We start from the raw sequence: 19,969 nt of genomic DNA on the forward strand, positions 1-19,969 counted from the left end.
TCTAAGGCAGAAATGGTAAGAAAGCACAAATCTAGAGGTGAGTTAGTTCTGAAACCAGCATGTCCTAGGCACATGTGCACAGTCCTGGTGGCTAGCACTTGGAAGTGGGGAGAGGAGAAGCTATAGGAAACAGGATAACAGGAGGTGCAACTGGGGAACCTAAGCAAAGTGTAGAGTCAGAGCACAGACCCTCCCACAGAAAGCCCTAAAGGGGGGGATAAATTATTTTTTTTTAAGATTTTATTTATTTATTTGACAGAGATCACAAGCAGGCAGAGAGGCAGGCAGAGAGAGAGAGGAAGGGAAGCAAGCTCCCTGCCAAGCAGAGAGCCCAATGTGGGGCTTGATCCCAGAACCCTGGGATCATGAACTGAGCGGAAGGCAGCGGCCCAACCCACTGAGCCACCCAGGTGCCCCAAGGGGGGATAAATTAAAAATAATTCATCTTCCTGTCAATAGGTACAAAAAATTGATCAGAAGAAGAAAAAAAAGATAAATGCATATGGGTAAATCTAAATACTGTATTATTTCTGGGTTAAAAGATCAAATCCCGGGATGCCTGGGTGGCTCAGTCAGTTAAGCATCTGTCTTTGGCTCGGGTCATGATACCAGGGTCCTGGGATCAAGTCCTGCACTCATCAGGCTCCTTGCTCAGTGGGACATTTAGTGCTCCCTCTGCTGCTCCCCCTGCTTGTGACTTGCATATGCTCTCTCTCTCTCACAAATAAATAAAATGTTAAAAAAAAAAATCAAGTCCCAGAACCCACAATACCAATAAAAATAGTTTGTATCAGAAAAAGACTGATCTTGGATGGCTCAGTCAGTTAAGTGTCTGCCTTCGGCTCAAGTCATGATCCCAGCCAGGTCCTGTGATTGAGTCCTGCATTGGGCTCCCAGCTCAGTGGGGAATCTGATTTTCTTTCCGCCCCCGGCCCCCAGCCCCAGCTCATGCTCTCTCTCAAATAAACAAAATCTTTGAAAAAAATTATGTTATCTCATCGATATGTAACTTATTTCAGTTAATTAAAATTTGTCAAAATTCAGAATTGAACATATAATCCCAAAATACAATGAAATAATATCTGTTGTATAAAGATTATTTTGTGAATTTAGAAACTGATCCAAAAATCAGAATGTTCAGTAAAGCTTAGTAAGTCAACTGTTTCCCAATGATAGTGTTATAAAGGTTGACTCCAAGGCAAAAGAAAGTGAAAAACTCTTTGCTTGACAACCCACATATGGATTAATCCGTGCCCTCATCCCATCCCCACTTTAAATTGTCCATGGCCAATTTTAAATTCTGAGTAGACTCTTTTTTCTTCTACACAGGACACTTCCAGAACTTCCCCATCTGTACATTTTAGGGAACAGAAATTTATTTCCATGCCTAAGATAAACTTCAAATGACAGATCTGCCCCTAAACTCCAATATAACCCAAAATACAGTATGAATGCTGTAACTTTTTGTTTCTCCCAGTACAAAGGTTTGGCTACCAACTTTAAAGCAGTATGTCACAGAGTCAACAAGGTGACATAGTCCTGTCACCTGAAATAAAAGCTGAACTGTTTTTACAAGACACCAACTGGCAACCACTAAAACTAAAGAAGAAAGTTCTATTTGACTAGAAATGTAAAATCCTGCATATACACACAGACTCTGATAGGGCACATGGACTTCCAGGAGTAGGAAGCTTCAACGGAACTGGATGATGTCTACACCTGAAGGCATCAGAGCTTGCTGTCCAGCAGAGTAGTTAAGGGCTGTGGCCCTGAGGTCAGGATGCCCAGATTTGGATCCCAGCCCTGACGACGGTTTAACACAAGTAAGCTATTTAGCGTCCATATAGTCCAGTCTCCATCTGGGAGGCAGGCACAACAGCCCTTAACAGGACTGCAGTAAGGATTAAATTAGATATGACAGATGTAAAAGCCCTCAGCATAATAATCACACAGTAAATATTCCATAACTGAGAGCTAGCCATGGAATTATTATGCTGTTTCTAATATTATTTTACAATGCCACACTACCAAAAATGTCAAAAAGCACCTCAAGCAGTGGCTAAATAAATTATATTTTTGTCACTCCCTGATAGGAAATAATGCAAATGCCCACCATATAGCATTCTGCAAACACAGTAACTAGATCCAATGCCAAGCAGCCACATATTAAATCATTAAAAATTATTAAGGCATCACAGTGGAGACTCATCTGCTCACTCAAGCCCAAAGAACTGATCACTAATAATCAAGTCACAGTATTGAGGGACTAATGAAAATTTTCTACAATATGCTGCTCAGTGACCTTGAGGGGGCACCCATAAAAAACCCCAATAAAGTCAAAAAGAATCAAGAACCATACAAAGTATGCTATGACCACAGCACTCTGATATGCCAGCCTGGGCAGCTAGGTGCCGGCAGGAGCTATGGGAGGCTCTTCACAACAGCTGAGTTCCCTTGTGTTCCATGGGAACAAGTACCCATAGCAGATAATTCTAGAAGTCTGGTTTGTGTTTGACACTGACAGCCTAAGAAAACCTTAGCAGTCTCAGGGAAAGTAACACCTATGCCCAAAACCTACAACTCGGGGATGAAAAGAAAAGACTGAAGAAAAACCGAATTCTTACACTACCCCTGGGGCCGAAACTATTTGAAACCCAACTGTGAACTGGCAGCTACCACCATCAGTATCACCTGCACCAACTCCTGGAGCAGGAATCTAAGAACCGCTTACCTGTAGCCCCTAATTCACTCTTCATTTCAAAGCAGGCTTTTTGTCTCCGTTTAAAAAGATCGAGAATGTCTAAAATTCTCTTTGCAGCAAATGGAAATGCATTCATCATTACTCCCCATTATCCTTTTCAGCTGGCAATAACGTGTGGTTATAAAGCAGAAAAACAAGAAAGAGTCTGGGCGGTGTTGTCAAAGCCAGATTCCAGCCCTGCCCTGTAGCCGGCTGTAATATGAGAAAGTTCCTGCTTCACATTCCAAAAGAAATTCATTCTTCTGTGATCAGCCCCCTACTTTAACTGCCTCCTTTCTTTGTGTCATTGTTTTTATCCGCGTGCAGCAAATATTTTGTAAGCATTTACTAAACTACTTTAAGCTAGAAGCTACATTATGGCACCATCCTTGAAAGAAACAGTTATCCATAATACCCTGATTGCATTTCATGCAAGTTTAAAGTGGAACACTACTGTGAGTGCGTGGATATTAAAAACAATTCTAGAAGCAACATGCTGCTTATACTCTCTAGGAAGTACCTGAGGGTAGACGCCAAATTTAAGGCTCTTTTGAAACACAGCGGAAAACGGTGTACAATCAAAGGCAGATGAGCTTTAGAATTTTAGTTCCACTGTCTGTGTTATAAATTTAGACAAATTACTTGATCTCTCCAAACTTCGGTTTCCTCACCATAAAAGGGAAATATAAATATCTACCTTAAATAAGGTTATTGCGAGGGCTGAATACAATGTCTCCTAAATGCCCTGTGCAGTGCCCAGTATGTAGCATATGATCAATAAATAGAAGCCAGTGTTATTAGAGACATTTTCAACAAGAGGAACACATGTAGTGGTGACTTACACTTTTGGGTGGAAAAAATTCATTATATCAACAGAACTTATTATTACTGTTCTAAAAAGAACAAGTGAAATCATAAGCTTCACAGGAGAACCTGTAACTCAATACCATAAATTAGGAGCACTTAACTTATGGCAAGGTGGAAGACAGGAACCTACAATTAAGAAGTGAGTTAGTTACATTTCATAAAAAGAGTATTTAAACAACAACAACAACAAAATGTAATGAGATTACGGAGGAAGGACCTGAAGAAGGAAGAAAGTCATGAAGCAGCTATACTGATATGTCAAGTTGAGAAAGCCCTACCTCTCCCCATTATCACTTCTACTCTTCCTAACTCCTCTAGGGAAGAAACATGTTCTTCAGAAACTGGGAGTCCAAAAAAAGGAAGTCTGAAGAGATCAGGTAAACAAGCAATCTCTACATATTAAACCATGTACTAATGCTCAAGACTGACAGGTTTTTGTTTGGTTCTGCAAATTTCACTTTAAAATACATAGACAATTTAAATAGTGTACCTTAGGAGCAGGTCTATTGATCATCCACACCTCCTTCTGAATTAACATAATCAAATAATTAAGGAAAATTTCACTGGGAGGAGAGGTTAAGGTACTAGAGGGAGAGAGAAACGGGTGATACAGCAGAGCAGGGAACGAAAGAGCCTTAAGGGTTCCAGAAAGACCTATACTCAACAGATGTCCAAGTACCAGCAAGGCTCCTTAGAATGAAACTAAACACTCCAGGTTACTCTGTTCTGAACACGAGGGAAACGGCTCCCGGGTCTGGTTCAGAAATAATCACATTGTACAGTTGGAGCCTCATGTCTAGTCATCTCAAATTTGATCCCATACACTAAAAAAATCTGTTAGACTACTGCTGAGTCTACATCCATAAATGGTTTTACATCTTAAGATGCAATTATTGGAGAAAATGTCTTTTTAAGGCAGTCCTCTTTGGAGAAGGTATCCATTGAAATACTACATTTTGTTTTCTACTCAAAACCTGAAGGAAATAACCCTTTGAAGAGGAAAGGGAGAAGCTGCTTCAAAATCCTGCACCTTCACTCCCCTTTCCAACTGTATCTTCCTAGTTATAGTCCAAAAGGCAAAAAAAAAAAGTAATAAAATTGGAAATAATGCCATAGTTAAGTATACTGTTTCAATTTGATGAGATGAAATCTGCAATTGAAATACAACCCCCCAAAAAAGGGCAGAGCTTATTCAGAAGGACCAAGCCTGTTGACCACAGCGATGAAGTAGCACTATCTATGGTCAGAGATGTGCCCCTGCCTGGAGATATTAAAGCTGAAGTAAGAAACCACATTGAACAGCTGTGGGCTGGCACGAAGTAGCTGGAGTGAGCATAAGCAAAGGGGAAAAAGAAGAAGGATCTCTAGTGACAGCTTCTGATTAAGACTCTCAGCCAGCAACCAGGATACAGTATATAAACGCTATCATTTTTTGTACTACTAGCGCCAGGCATTATGCAAATGAGTGCACGGTGTACATCATCTCCTTTACTCCCTCTACTGGCTATGTGCAGTGGGTATTAATATGCTTATTTTGCAGGTAAGGAAGTAAACGTGGACGATGCCTAAACCCTCGCAACCTTCTAAAGGACCCATTTACTTCCTACAATGTTTTCACAATGCCCCACAGAACCCTTACAATTCCCTCTTGGAAGGATTTCCAAACTCTACCCTGTGCTTTCTCAGACAACACTTGAGTTCCAACAGCTCCTATTTCTCTACTAAACTCCTCAGGAAAGAAAGCTCTCCCAAGCAACTTCTTCTGAACCACACATTCTCCCCGACTTGAGAGCCTCTGGAATATCCCCTGGGAATCATCCGATGGCTAGCTTGTACTTCCCTGTGAAATCTCTCTAGGTCCCAGGGGTATCCCATGTTACTGTGGTCCTAAGCAGATATGCTGTCCACCTGTGCACACCATGGGACACACCCACTTCTCTCTGCCCACCCTCCCTCCAGTGTCACCAAGTGGCCTAAATATCATCTCCATTCTCTGGACTATCAATTCATACTCAATCCCTTAAGTAATGACTCAAAATCACCCTCTCGTCAGAAAAGCCCTTTACTTCTCTGTAATCACTCTCATCGCAGAACCATACTGGATTGGAAATCAGATCCGGCTTCTAATGATGGTTCTTTGACTCACTGTGTTACCTGGACAAAATCATCCACCTTCCTGGGACTGGATTCTCAACCACAAATGAGGAGAATTTGACGAAATAAGCTCAAAACTAATTCCCACCGCTTAAGAATTTTTTTATGCAAAAAGGCTAGTAACAACTTATAAAAAAAAGAGTTATAAAATTCTTAAATTATTCAAGGTACTCCAAATTTTAAAAATTAATACACAATACATAAAAACTATGAAAAACAGAACTTTTACATTTCAAAGGGTGACAAGGTTGATTTAATTGTCCATTTTCTATTCTTTATTTGACACATGAATGAAGACCCAGGTAATCCCTTGGAAGCTACTGGTCTATGAATACAGACATTATCCTCATCAGTACTCACTACCCAGTATTTTTTTAATATATTTTTAATTTATTTATTTGACAGACAGAGATCACAAGTAGACAGAGAGGCAGGCAGAGAGAGAGATGGGAAAGCAGGCTCCCTGGAGAGCAGAGAGCCCGATTCGGGGCTCGATCCCAGGACCCTGAGATCATGACCTGAGCCGAAGGCAGAGGCTTTAACCCACTGAACCACCCAGGCGCCCCTACTGCCCAGTATTTTAACATACCAAATATGTTTCAAGAACTGTGAAAGTTGGTCTTATGGTCAACCTGGTTGGAAGGTATTTTGTAGATGTGGTTAATATTTCTTCAAGAAGCTGACTTTATATAAAGGAGATTACCCACAATTGTGTGGGTAGGACTCATCTACTTAGCTGTAGGCTTAAGAACAAAAACTGAGGTTTCCCAGAGAAGGAATATCTGCCTCAAGTCTGACAGCATCAATGCTTGCCTGACGTTCCAGCCTGTCAGCCTGCCCTACAAATTCTGGACTTACTAATCCCTACAACTTCATGAGCCAATTCCTTCAAATAAATCTCTCTCTTTTTTTAAACATTTTATTTTTTTAAGATATTATTTTTTTATTTGACAGACAGAGATCATAAGGAGGTGGAGAGGCAGGCAGAGAGAGGGAAAGGAGGAAGCAGGCTCCCCACTGAGCAGAGAGCCCAACGTAGGGCTTGATCCCAGAACCCCGAGATCATGACCTGAGCCGAAGGCAGAGGCCTAACCCACTGAGCCACCCTGGCGCCCCCAAATAAATCTCTTTTGAAACAAACACACACATATATATACTGGCTCTGTTTCTCTGGGGAGCCCATGACACCAACATACTCAGACTAAGACTGGTATTTTTCCTTTTTGTTTTTGCTGTTGTTTTTGTTTGTTTTTTGAAGATTTTATTTATTTAACAGAGAGAGACACAGGAAGAGAGGGAAAACAAGCAGGGGGAGTGGAAAAGGGAGAAGCAGGCTCCCGGCTGAGCACAGAGACCAATATGGAGCTCAATACCAGGACCCTGGGATCATGACCAGAGCAGAACGCAGACACTTAATGACTGAGCCACCCAGGTGCCTTTTTTTTTTTTTTTAAATAAGGGTTTACAGATGTCTGTTTCTTGTAACCTCTTCTTTAAAATATAAAAGCATTTTTTAAATGTTAAATTATTTTAAATAAGTGCTCAGAAGGTTATTTTTAAGTTAGTACTTCCTGCACAACGCCAACAAACTAGCAATACCGCTATCACGGTGCTTTTCTTTACTAAAATACATAGGAGGGAAAAGAACAGTGATATTTCCTACATGGAATTTTTAAGCTCCAAAACTGATTTCCGAAGACTGTGAGAATCTATTTTTTTTTCTCACTGTCCTGGCTTTGAAAGTATTTCCTCACTACCCGTTAGTGTAACATCACTGTGGGGAAAGTCAACCATCAGCCCAGTCTCAAATACTGAGGAACCATACCAAATAGATGTAGACTTTGCCCTACTTGGTGACATTTGCAAAATCAAGCTGAGTATTCTCCAGCTCTAATTTTTATTGTTGATCCCTCAACTGGTGAATCTTCAACAGTGACATAGAAAAAGATTTCTGAATCACTACACACAAAACTACTAAGGATCTAAGAATCACACACTTAGTGACAGCAGTTCACACACTGGTGCCATTCAAAAAACATTATGATACATGATAACTAGAAACTTGTTCTGTAAAGAGGCCAGTAGTGTTTAGGCCTTGCAGGCCATAAAGTCTCTATGGTCACCACTCACACCTCTGCTGGTGTGGCCCCAAAGCAGTCAATGACAATCCATAAATGGATAAGCATAGCTGTGTTCCAACACAACTTTATCTACTAACATAGGCCATTGTTAGTGGGGCGGGGGGGGGGGGGCGGGGGGGGTGTACTTTGCTGACCCCTGCCATATACTCAGAAAATCACCCAGCTGGAAAAGTCCCTGGAGATCGTACAATATCCCACTTGATGCCAAAATGCCTATAGTTACATCCCTGACAAATAGGTATCTGGTCTCTGTTTAAGTCCTAGTGACTGTCCTGCTCAGGACAGTTCCCATAATTAGACTCTTCTCCAAGCTAGACAGCGTTTCTCCATGAGGGACACCAAGATTTTAGGATGGGATATTTTCTTGTTGTGTCGGGCTGCCCAAAGCACTGTGGGTCATTATGCACCCCTGATTCCTAAACACTAAATGCTAACTACACACACATACATCCCTCACTGTGACAAACAAATACTTTCCCACAGATTTCCAAATCCCCTGGGGTGGAGGTGTTGGCACCCAGTGGGTCAAGATGCACTGAACTGTATCAACAATGGGAGTATGTGGTAGGCATCCTTTGCAGCCATTCCTCCTTCAACCTACAGCAGATAGAATAAATCACAGTATTCTTTAATACCAAGTGTGGACTCTGTCTCACATTTTTAACAGTGTTCAAGAATGAATCAGAACCATGATGTTAGCACATATTTGTTGTCCCTAATCTAAAAAGAGTTCTGCATACACACTCTGAAGACAAACTGGCTTCCTCTGATTTTATAAGGCTGAAACATAATACGGTTTAATTTTAAAACCTATGTGGCTTTGTCAAAGTTTGGTTTTGAGAATGGCTGAGGGGCACTGAAGACACCGAGGGCCACTGAAGGTGGACCGAGGTTAGGAGTGCAAGACATGCAGCAGCCCTGGGCACAGCTCACTTCCGCATCATGAGGTCATCCTGCGTCCTGTCTGAGTGGCAAATATCCCACCAGAAACATATGTGGACAGAAAACCATGCTCCCAATGAGGAGCATGAGCTATGTAGCTATCATCAATCCAAAGCCAGCCCTGATTCCACAAAAGCTTGAAGAGCTAAGTATTATAAATGTAAAAGACAAAGCTTAAAAGGATAAGCATGTAAGAAAACGGAGACCAAAATAGATCACTACAGGCTCAAATGCTGAACCTCCGAGACCCAGGCAGGATCAAATTTAACAGGAATAAACGTAAAGTCCTGTGGTTCAGTTAAAAAAATAGTTGCACAGGTACAGGGGCCAGACTAACAGATTTCCCATGAAAATTTGGGGGGCTTTGACTTACTAAATGCTTAATATAAGAACAGGATGTGTCTTCTTAAATGTTAATGTAATTTTGGACTTCAATAATATTGAACATGCAGTAATAAATCCTTACAGTAAGTAATGGTCCCGCCATTTGCTGCCTTAATCTGATATCTAAAATAGTGCAGACAATTATGGAAGCCATATTTTTAAGATACAGCCAACCTAGTGCAGCTATAATAGTATGATCAGGACGGTAAGAGATCTAGGTAGAGATATTATTTAACCTGAGAAGACACATTTATCCTTAAATACGTGACAAAATTTTACATTGCAAAGAGAAAATAGACCTATGTTGCTCTGGATGATATAACTAAAACAAACAGATAAGAACCACAATAGGTAATTTGGATCTGTTATAAGTAAAAAAACAATCTTATAACTGGAGCCTCCCAACAATGAACCAAGGCTGATTAGAAAAATGTGAACACCTTGTTACTCTAAGTTTTCCTTCAAGCGCCATAAAAAATCCCTTCCCATAAATCCCAGGAAGGGAAGGGTCATGAAAGTACCCAAATTAGGTAGAAGACTGGATTAAATGACTACTACCATCTACTCTAATCCTGAAATGATATTATTTTAAGTGCAGAAGAAAAGATTAAGTAGAGTCAGTGCTTTCTTCCCTTAACACCAAGTTCAGTTGGTGAAAAGGGAGAACAAGAAAGCCAAAGGGATTTTAAAATACATCCAAAAATATGTGATACAGAAGGACCTAAAAGCGAGATGCAGTAGAGCAGGTGACTCAGGATAAAGGGTATGTGGATTTGAGGTCAGAAGACCAGGGGTTGCATCCTAGATCGAACACAGCCTCATTCCAGAGGATATCGGGTAAGTGACTGAATCTTTCTACAGCTCATGGTTTCCGTCTCTGACATGGGATACTACCTGTCCTGCCCTAAGGACCAAATGACTAGATAAGAGAAGCACTCTATAAATAACTTACACATAAATGATCAATCATTCATTATTCTACTTAGAGTCTTCCAAGCTCTGCTCATTGCACTTTAAAAAGGATATGAAAAACCTGGGATCTTGAAACCAACCAACATAAGGTCCTGTGAACAGACTAAAGACATAGAAAGAATATTTTTAGGTACAAATCCTAAAGGTATAAAAATAGTCTTACCTGAGGGATTAACAAGGTATTTATTACAAAATAGGCTAAATGTCCTTAAGAAGGATACTATTCAGCTGTTTTCAATAACCAAGGACTAGAGATTAAGAGGAGGCAGATTTGGGGCACCCAGGTGTCTCAGTCAGTTGAGTGTCTTGGTTTGACTGAGCCAAAACCCTCTTGGTTTTGCCTCAAGTCATGATCTCAGGGTCCTGAGATCAAGTGGGCAGCAGCTCCTTGCTCAGCAGGGAGTCTGCTTGAAGATTCTCTCCCTCTGCTCCTTCCCCCATGCATGCTCTCTCTCTCTCAATTAAATAAAATAAATCTTTAAAAAACAAAAGAGGCAGACTTGAATGAATGTAAGCAAGATCAGGTATGTCTAAGAAAAACATTTACGTGCTTGTTTTGAGATCAAATGAAAATGTATAAGCCACAAAGCAACAAACAGACATAGGAATTATAACCCCAGTTCAGGATGATAAAACCTTGGAAGAGGCTACAGAGGTCTAGAAATCAAAGCGCACTGGTCATGGACTAGTCAACATTCACCACCCTTCAATGAGGCACATCAGAGTGTCTACCAACATACTTTCTAGCACTAGCATTGGGTGAATTAGAGCTAATCAATTAACTATTTGTTAGGAAAGAAACATAAAGTTAGCAGTTCTATTCAGAAGTATATTTTACATGAGCCTTCTACTAGGGGGACCTGGTTGGCTTGGTCAGAAAAGCACGTGACTCCTGATTTCAGGGTCATGAGTTTAAGCTCATGTTGGGGGTAGAGTTTACTTTAAAAAAAAAAAAAGTGTTCTTGTTCTTAAGTGATAAAGCAAATGGGATAAATGGGGTAAAATGTTAATAGGTAAATCCAAATAAAACGTATACAGGTGGTTCCTTGTACTATTTTTATTTTTGCAACTCTATTCAATCACTGTGGAAGAGTCACCACTTAAGTTTAAAATATTAGGTCTTGACTCTGATAGTCCTTATCTGCATAGTAGTTAGCTCTTATGATAAAGTCTAGAACTTGATAATGCATCACTTCCTAGAATCTGCCCTACCTCTTCCACTTTAATTAAGACAAATCTATTCAAATATACTGCCTGGCCTTCTCATCAATCTCCTCGCTTTCTTCTTCTAGATACTGAAAATAAACACCAACGCTAAAATAAACCTTGGTATTTATTTTTTTTATTCACATTTCAACCCTTCCTTCAAGCTTTTCCATGATTCCTAATTACCACGTAAACTTTTGACTTCAAGAGCCTCTGCCAGGTCATTCTCAAGGAGGTGAGAGAAGTAGGAGGGATCCCTCTTTCTTTCCCCGGCAGGCAATAAAGGACTCATTGTAGGGTACTTTAAAACGATGATAAAGCCACCTAAGTCTTTCTGCTTTTATTATCACCAAGCACCGGCAATTCTAAACAATGTCAGGGCTAAGATACTCCCAACCACCAGAGACCGCTCCCACCATCACCTCTTAACACGTCAATGGTAATAGTTGCTTCCCCCACATCTTTTATTTGAGTTTTTCTTTTCATTAGGATCTCAAATTAAAGCAAACCAACAAAGAAAAGTAGTAAAAGAGCAAAGACTAATGGCAATCAGAGTATGTTCTCGAATATCTCCAACTGTATCACTTTAATAGGAAAGTTCGTGTATAATTTAATGTGATGCCTCACTCTAAGCAAAACTGAGTCCATTTATATAACCCAACCTATTATGATTTAGCATTAAAACTATTTTTTAAGCAATAATAAAGTAAAAAATGGCTCATAGACATAACTAAGTGTCTGGAGAGTTGAAAATTTGCCAAGATTTATGGGATCAGACTCAGGAGAATGAACAAGACTGTACCAACAGGACTTCAGCCCTTTTGGCCACTCTGATCCCCCAAGTCACACTGGGGCCAGGTTACCTTAGTCACTGAGAGAAAAGGTCTAACTTGGCAGAAGAAAAAGACAGAAGTCCTTCTAAAAGAAGGGGTTGACTATGCCTCGGCCAATCTTGCTGAGGGCCATGCTTACATTACAGACAAGGCAGCTGGCTGGTAAGTTAGCAGAAAATCAACACTCTCCCTGGACTCTCCTTGTCCAGAAGCAGTATTCCTCAGCAGTAACAAATACTCCTGATTCCATCAAGTGGCAGAAAAGGCCTTTCGAACTAGGGGGTACAGATAACTGAGAATGGACTATGTAATTATAAAATTGACAATCAGAGAGCACAGAACCAAAAAACAACATAGCAAACTACTTCATATATTACAAACAGGTGATGATGGAAAACAACAGAGTGTGTAAATAGATGTATACAAAAACAGACTTTGGGCTATCAGTGTTTTAGTAGTTCTCCCAAAGCACAGGTATGTATTTTACCATAGCAGAAACAAAAAGAAATAATAAATCCATAAGAATAACTAGTAATTTGCTGTACCCTCATAAAAAATTTCCACTATTGGTTAAACTGTAAAATGTATCTAAGTCCTACAGAATAACACATAGATTTATCCATAAAATCTTAATAATTTACTCAATTAGGACAAAGAACAAAAATTCCAAAGATTATCCAGAACATAGACCAATCAAATTTCAAATATATCATTCAGACATATAACTAGAAACTTGCCATAGAAGGCGAGCTCTTGTGTTTCAAAAACAAGCCTTTCCTCTACCCAAACTAAAGTCTTAAGATCTGCACACTTTTTCAAGTGTTTTACCTCCCAAAAGTCAACAGAAAAGGAGAACACATTTTTTAAACCAAGATTTTATGGAAAATTGAGGACAAGCCTTGTCAGAAAAAGAACATTATCTAATTTAAAGAAATGAGATTGAATTAATATATATGTATGTAAATGTACACAACGGTTAATTCCATAACTATAAAGATCAGTGCCTTTTCATTTTCTAATTTGAGAAATTATTCAATATGCTCAATTACATGTTAAAGCATTGTTTATTCCTAAGCATTGCTTTCCAATCATGTCCCTAAATATAGGGAAACCATAACTATGTCACTCAAGCACAGACTTTCAAGTCCATCAAGAGTTTATGCATGTTACTAATATTGTAATCTGAAATCTGGAACAGAGTAGATCTTAACTGTTTTCCCCACACAACCCCCCAAAAAAAAGATGATTACGTATGTGTGGTGATAATCTGTCATCAGCTTGACTGTGGCAATCATTTCACAATGTATATGCATTATCATACTGTACACCTTAAATAGATAAAATATTTATTTGTCAATTATACCTCCATAAAACTGTGGTTGTGGAGGAATTTATAAGCTAGCAAGACAGTAAGGCACCAATAAATATAAAATATTCTGGTTTATTTAATTAGTGCAAGTCAGACCACCAAATCAGATCCAAAAATTCCCTGTACCAATACAGTAATTTGCAAAATAAAAAAGTTTAACACTTGAAATAGCAAACACCTGCAACAGGCAAGGGCTCATCAGATCTCACCCTCCACCAACCACAGTGGGATGGCTGTCCCTTGCTACCCTGCCCAGTTTGTACACCCGAGGCTCACAGCCAGCTGTCTCTATAATTACACTTACGGGAGACACTACATGATATAGATTGGGATGCACAAATTCATTGCAGGCAATAAAGCTTATATATAACACAGACAATAGCTGAAATTAATAATGATTACCTCCGGCAAGGTTACAAGCCCATACACTTCACTGAACACTAAGGAAAAGTGAATGTGTTTAATGTGTACCTGACGACAGATCTGGGGTCATTAGTATTTGTTAACACGCTGTCAACTGCAACGTAATAGAAATATAAGGTAAGTAAATTCTCAGGAACTAGTGGAAATCGGCTGCAGGGCTCTGTAAAGTTGAGCCTTCTGGTTAAACCGAGCAGGAAGCAATAGGTAACTCGGTGGAAGCGCGTCGGTGAAGCAGAAGCGGAGCGAGTCCCACTGCCGTTGTGAAGGCACGTTCAGTAGCTAACCCAGAGCGCTGCCCACTCAGGGAAGACCGCCCAGCAGGACCACGGGTCTCGGGGGCGCCTGGCTGGCGCCGTCAGGGGATGGAGGTCCCAGCCCCACCGCGGGGCAGACGACTACAGGTAGTGCATGACCTGACGGCTCTGACAAAGACAGCGGCACGAGTGACCGCGGCCAGTGGAGAATCCACGTTTCCCCGGGAATGCGAACTCTCCTCCGGAGACCCGCACTGGGTGAGCACACACACGCCCCGGTAGCCGGCACCACCTGGCACGCGGGTCCCACGAGCTCGGCGTCCAGCAGCGGGCGGCCGGCCACCTGCCCTACGCTCTGAGTCCGCACCCTTCCCGTCTGCGACCCCCGGACGACGGCTGACCCTTGCCGCCAGCTCCGGACGCCGCCCCGCGGTCCGCGTCCTCCGGGCTCCCGCCCTCCGGGACGCATCCCCTGCCCAGGGTCGCCCGCGGCCCCCGCCCCGGGCTCCCCCTCACGCCTGTCCTCGGGGTCACCCGCGCCCGCCGACCATGCTTGCCTCCCTCAAGCCCCGGGCCCCGGCGCGCCCTCCGGCCGGTGTACGGCCGCCGCGTGCCTACCCGGTCTCCCCGTCCCGCAGCGCGGGGTAGCAGCGGCGGCGACGGGGCCGAGACACCTCCACTGAGGAGACGAGAGCCGGGAACGCGCCAGCTCGGATGCCTACCCGGAGCCGGCTTCCGCCTCCCACCGGAAGGCGTCCGCAGGCAGGACCGGAAGTCCCGCCCCGGCCTGGAGGCGCGGGGTAGGAGAGGCAGGGGTGCTTTGGCCGCCGCCCATCCCCCGGCACTAGCTCGGTGCGTCGCGGTCAAGTCAGAAGGCTTGCGTCGTGTCCCGCGGAGCGCCTGAGCCTGGCGGGAGGTCACCACACGTCCGCGGGCTGGCCGGGAGCGGGGTGACGGGAGCCGGCTACGAGCTGAAGGCCGGCCGAGGCGGGAGTGCATGCCGGGGAGAGGGGCGCCAGACACAGCCCGGCCGCGTGGGGGAGCCGAGGGTGGGGCGCGGGGGACTGCGTCGGGGAGCCCGGGGTCTGCATGGCGGGGGGGGGGGCCGCGGGGCGCATTGGGGAAGGCTGTGGGCATGTCACCCCCACCGAGCGAGATGGCAGCTGAAGCCGCAGGGAAGCAGAGTGGGCTTCAAGATGAAACTTGAGTACCCGCTACAGTAATGAGGATCGTTGGCTCCATGTAGTTATTTTCTTGCTTGCTACTAGTGCTTAATAAGTACCTTCTTGTACACCAGGCCCCGCTTTTCCGTTTTAGAAAAAGCATGACAACAATTTTTCTTTTCCTTTTGGTAGTAGCAAGGTATGTTGTGAAATAACAGGATTGTTACAGAAGAACGGGAGAATGGAGGTCGTACAGAGTCTGTACCTCAAGGCCACAACATCCGCTCTGGATGGAGTAGAAGGGTACAGCTTGGGGTTTCCCCACCTTGGGGAGGCGAGCAGTCCATTTGTGGTGGCGTATGAAATAACCCAATCATGTGGTAGAGAGTTGTAACTGAAGGAATGAGAAGATGGTGTGTGAGTGTGTGCGCGAGCGTGCGCTCGTGCAAGTGCACAGGGGCTAGGCTACCAAGAAGTAGAATGTAACAGGCACTCCATGAAATGTTTTGCTATAGGTCACCACAGCTGTTGGTTGCTTGGTTGTTAGAAGGCCCTAACACACAGGGCAGTCCCTTTAAGAGCCATACATGCATATACAGGTGACCCTCTTCTAGGGCAACCAAACGTCTTGGTTTGCCCAGAATTGAAGGGGATCCCAGGACACTGGAATTGTGGTGCTTAAACTGGGATAGTGCTAGGAAAAGTGGGACAAGTTGGTCCTACTATCATCCCCTGTAAAACAGATTAATCCAGAGATGGACACATCTTAAATCAGGCCACTTAGACGCTTCCCCCACCCCCAGGAATTTAAAACATGGCATAGGAAAACACAGAAGATAGCCCTTAGAGCAGTCACATAAAGGGCAGTGCCATAAAGAAAAGATCAAAGATCACCCTTTGTGGAGGACCAGGACCTGCCATGTCTCCTTTGATTGCAGGAGATACCCCTGTGTACTTCCAGACATTTTGTTGCTTGACTAGCCAGAGAAGCCTTCTGCTGCTTGCAGGCACCCACAGCACACCCTTTTTGAAGACTATCCGCTCTCAGAGCCTCTGCTGAATGGGTCCATAGTCATTGCCACAGCAAACCGCTACAGATCCACCACAACACCAAATAGCTTGAGAACTTCATGCGCAGATCTGGGTCATAATCGGAGCTGTAGTTGGTCTCTCTTGTTGAGCTTAAAAGGTCATGTGAACCTAGCATTGGCTTAGGCATGAGCAAGATGTCCGAGGTCAGTGGAGCGAAAGAGGGGAAACTGGAGGAAAGAGAGAAGACAGCATTACCTGAGAGGTGTTCATCTTAGTCCCCACCTGCCAGGTTTTGATTTCCACTCCCTTGTGGTGTCCTGCTACACTTCCTGTCCTCGAATTGTATTAAAATTCTGTGTCCTTCTGGGATACCCGGGGGACTCAGTGTGATTTCGGCTCAGGTCATGATCTCAGGGTCCCAAGATGGAGCCCCGTGTCAGGCTCTGCACTCAGTGGGGAGTCTGCTAGAGATTCTCCCTCCGCCGCTTCCCCTCCAAAATAAATTTTAAAATTTTTTTTAAAAACTAAAACAAATTCTGTGTCTTTCCAATAAAGTCCCCATTTTTCTTGCGTTGGTTTTAGTAGATTTCTATTCCCAACACTGAACAGGACAGCAATTCACAAGGCACAGATTGCCTGCTCACCCTACAGCAACCCACTCTTCTCACCAGAGCTCTGAAGCCAGCTTGTCCTCCCAGGCCAAGGACAGGAGGAAGATTTGCACACCTCCACTGCTGTCTGGTCCCTTCAGGAAAACTGCCTCAGTATCACAGGGTGCATGGGAGGGAGACAGGGAAACCATGTATTCCAAAGTCATTATGCAGAGGGGAGAAGGAAAGTCCACTTGGACGGAGCGGTTTTCCCAAGGTCAAATAGTTCAACCGTCCCAGAGACAGGACTGGTTCAAATCTCCTCCCTCCTAGTCTGTGACCTGATTTTCTGGTAGGGAGGGGGGAGTGCAATACCCTCAGACCCTACTGCAAAGTCCCCAAGTGTGCAGCTGAACATCCTGGCCTCCGGCATCAGCCAGACTGCAAAATCATGACTTCCATTTCATTGTCAGTGATGGTGGCAAACAGAGCTTACTCAGAACCTGGAGAGAATGTTTTTAAGAAAAAATCTCAGGACTCACCAACTGGCTCAGACAGATGAATGGGTTCATTAATAGAGCTAGTAAGGTTAGTTTAAAGTGTGTATTTACACTTTTCTATACTCCATCTCATGCACACATGGGTGTTTTTCTTATTTGTATTCATAAAGATCAACCAACATCACCATCCTCAGCAGCACTTCGGTCCACAGCTGAGCCTTCGTCCCTTTGCACACAGTTACCAGTAATTTGTTGCAAAATAAACTCCTGTAGTTGGAGGCGATCAGAACAGCATGATCCTGGGAATATTAACCACTTACTGTAAAAATCATATTAATTAAAATTATGTATGGACTGATAAGGTCAGCCAATGTTCTTCAGTTGATAATTCCCAACTGGGCTGCCGGGTCCTAAAAGCAAGGTATTTTTTTATGAGGCTCTCAATCTATTGTGATTCAGTAATACTGCTTAAAGTGAAAGTTGACTCATTACATTTAAGGTGGCGTTTTCTTCCTAAAAGAGGAGTCTGGGGAACTGCCCCAGAAATGTCCCCCAATTGATTGGCACATTTAAAAACACAACCTTAGATATTTTGATCTAATTTGCTTTATTGTGGTGAAAGATATAAAACACAAAATTTACATTTTGGCCACGCTCAAATGCATACACTAGACATTGTACATCATAATGTTGGTGGCAGCTGTCCCCATCCATCTCTAGAACTTTCTCATCTTCCCAAACTGAAACTTCAGACCCATGAAACAATAACTCTCTATTCCCTAGCTCCCCTAAATCTGATTTTGGTCTAGGTTTATAGGTTTTATATCCCATAAAAATATGTTCAACACAGATCTATAGCCTCTGCAAGTAAACATTTATAAATAGAAATAAAATAGGGCCTTACTCACCTCTTGTCTCCTATGGAATTCAAATGAAACCTGTGATTTCCACAGGGACACCTTGTATAATAATCAGGTATTTCTACTTCAAACCTCTTTAAGACCTATACTCATGGAAACACCGCCTGTAAAACACCATAGAGAAACTTGGCATGGTTCTCATTAACTGGAAATTTAAGGTGGTTGTGTTCTGAAGGACTTTTATACGAGCTGATAACTGTAAACGCCAATTCGTGCTTGTCTTTCTGCAAAAGCAACAAACATCCTACACATCTGATCAGAGCTCAAGCCTCATTATGTTTTCCTGCCAGCGGCTTCACAACTAAGCAGCAATGCTCCTACCAGACAAAGCTTCACCTGCTTCACCCCAGCAGGGCTGGTAGAACAAGCCTTTCCTCATGAATAAAGGTTGCACTACACAGTTTGGTAACAGAAGTAGACATGCAGTTCTACTCCCGACTTGGAAATTTTACCACTAGCTAAATAATAGAATTATTTTTCAGCTCTGAGTCTCAATGATACAAACTTACTTCCAAACTTTCTAGGCCGTGTGAAGCCAAGGACCCTCCTGGCTAATTCTGTGGGGCCCCTTCTGGGTCATCACAACTGGACTGCCTGCATATAAGTATGTCCCAAAGATTACATGGGACAAACTTATCATAAGAAAGTATTTACTTATTCTTTATGTGAATTTCGAATCTGAGCATCCTCTAATTTTATCTGTGAGCTCTGGCAACCCTGTTGTACATAAGCAAGATTCCTTATGTATAGCATTCCACGCTTTTCCTCTTCCAAAATATGTATAGGGCATTAGACGGTCTCACAACAATCTACCCTTGTACACTTCCCTTAACATTTCATAATAAAAAACAGAAGCAAGTCAACAGATCTGTGAACGGTACTGTTGAGAACTCAATAGAAAGTGTAGAAGCCTGAATCCAAGAGAGAGATCTGATTCCCACGTGGTTGTAAAGCAGTAACTTAAGGTGGAGGCAGAGTTCTAGAGTCTAGGATTTTCCCCGAGAACTCGGTGGGCAAGTGCTTTTAAGCTGGACTGGTTGCTTCATGGTACTGACTTTTGAAGTACTTTTCTGTAGCGTTCTTTTCTTTTTTTTTTTTTTTCCCTTAAGTCATGTTCTATATCTTTTATTTTATTTTTTTTTTTTTGGCCTCATGGCAGTCAAGTAGAATTTTCATATAAGAGGAGTACAGCCTAGAAAATGTTGGAGGAATTTCTAGAAGAGGGAACATTGAGACATTTACAATGCCAACCTCGCTCTCTGCACCCTCTTTACTCTCTGCACTGTCTTTACTATTCACTCCAACAAAGACTGGGAGAGCAGGCACCCTTCCCGGGCCAGGAATGTGCATATGCCCACTCATGGCCTGGAGATCTGCCTGTGCCCTCCCTGAGCTGGGGACCTGTGTCAGTCGCCCAAGCCCCCAGCCCTTGGGCCTCCATGCGGAGGCCCTTGTCCTCTTCCTGGCCCTTGTCTCACT

The 19,969-nt window shown here is 42.9% G+C and overlaps 1 protein-coding gene across 10 annotated transcripts in view; it reads right to left on the reverse strand.

Moving 5' to 3' along the window:
• DISP1 (dispatched RND transporter family member 1) overlaps positions 1-15,017 on the reverse strand; it is a 174,510-nt gene extending 159,493 nt beyond the window's left edge. For all 10 annotated transcript variants that reach the window (XM_044267456.1, XM_044267459.1, XM_044267450.1 and 7 more), the window contains exon 1: positions 14,904-15,017. The gene's annotated coding sequence lies outside the window, so the exon portion shown is untranslated. The remainder of the gene's footprint in view (positions 1-14,903) is intronic.
• Positions 15,018-19,969: the final 4,952 nt, after the last annotated feature.

This window comes from Neovison vison, chromosome 10 (genome assembly GCF_020171115.1).
Source record: "Neovison vison isolate M4711 chromosome 10, ASM_NN_V1, whole genome shotgun sequence".
Lineage (NCBI taxonomy): Eukaryota > Metazoa > Chordata > Mammalia > Carnivora > Mustelidae > Neogale > Neogale vison.